The sequence below is a fragment of the Limulus polyphemus genome, unplaced genomic scaffold, assembly GCF_000517525.1.
Source record: "Limulus polyphemus unplaced genomic scaffold, Limulus_polyphemus-2.1.2 Scaffold2818, whole genome shotgun sequence".
In the NCBI taxonomy this organism is placed as follows: Eukaryota; Metazoa; Arthropoda; class Merostomata; order Xiphosura; family Limulidae; genus Limulus; species Limulus polyphemus.
Genome location: NW_013668428.1, coordinates 143,952 through 144,999, shown reverse-complemented (window position 1 = coordinate 144,999; position 1,048 = coordinate 143,952).

Sequence of the window (1,048 nt, the reverse complement as noted above, 5' to 3'; positions counted from 1 at the left end):
TTATTGGCAGAACACAGTATCGTTAAATCTTGTGTCTTCTTATTGACAATACACAGTATTGTTAAATCTTGTGTCTTCTTATTGACAGTACACAGTATCGTTAAATATTGTAAGATTTACCAATACTGTGTATTGTCAATAAGAAGACTACTGTCAATAAGAAGACACCGCAGTATTGTTCAAGATTTCAATAAGAAGACAATAAGAATACTGTGTACTATCACTAACAAGCCACTAGATTTAACGATACTGTGTACTGTGACACAAGATCTTCTTATTGACAGTAACAGTATAAGAAAACACAAGATTTACAACAATAATGTGTACTGTCGAGTATTGTCAATAAGAAGACACAAGATTTAACGATACTGTGTACTGTCAATAAGAAGACACAAGATTTAAACAGTATTGGTAAATCTTGTGTCTTCTTATTGACAGTACACAGTATCGTTAAATATTGTGGCTTGTTAGTGATAGTACACAGTATTCTTATATCTTGTATCTTCTTATTGACAGTACACAGTATTGTAAATCTTGTATCTTCTTATTGACAGTACACAGTATCGTTAAATTATGTGTCTTCTTATTGACAGTACACAGTATTGTTAAATCTTGTGTCTTCTTATTGATAGTACACAGTATTATTAAATCTTGTGTCTTCTTATTGACAGAATACAGTATTGTTAAATCTTGTGTCTTGTTATTGATTGTACACATTATTGTTAAATATTGTTTCTTCTTATTGACAGTACCCAGTATTATTAGATCTTATGTCTTCTTATCGACAGTACACAGTACTGATAAATCTTGTGTTTTCTTATTGACAGTACACAGTATCGTTAAATCTTGTGTCTTCTTATTGACAATACACAGTATTGTTAAATCTTGTGTCTTCTTATTGAAAGTACACAGTATCGTTAAATCTTGTGGCTTGTTAGTGATAGTACACAGTATTCTTATATCTTGTGTTTTCTTACCGATATTACAGTGTATCGTTAAATCTTGTGGCTTGTTAGTGATAGTACACAGTATTGTTATATCTTGTGTC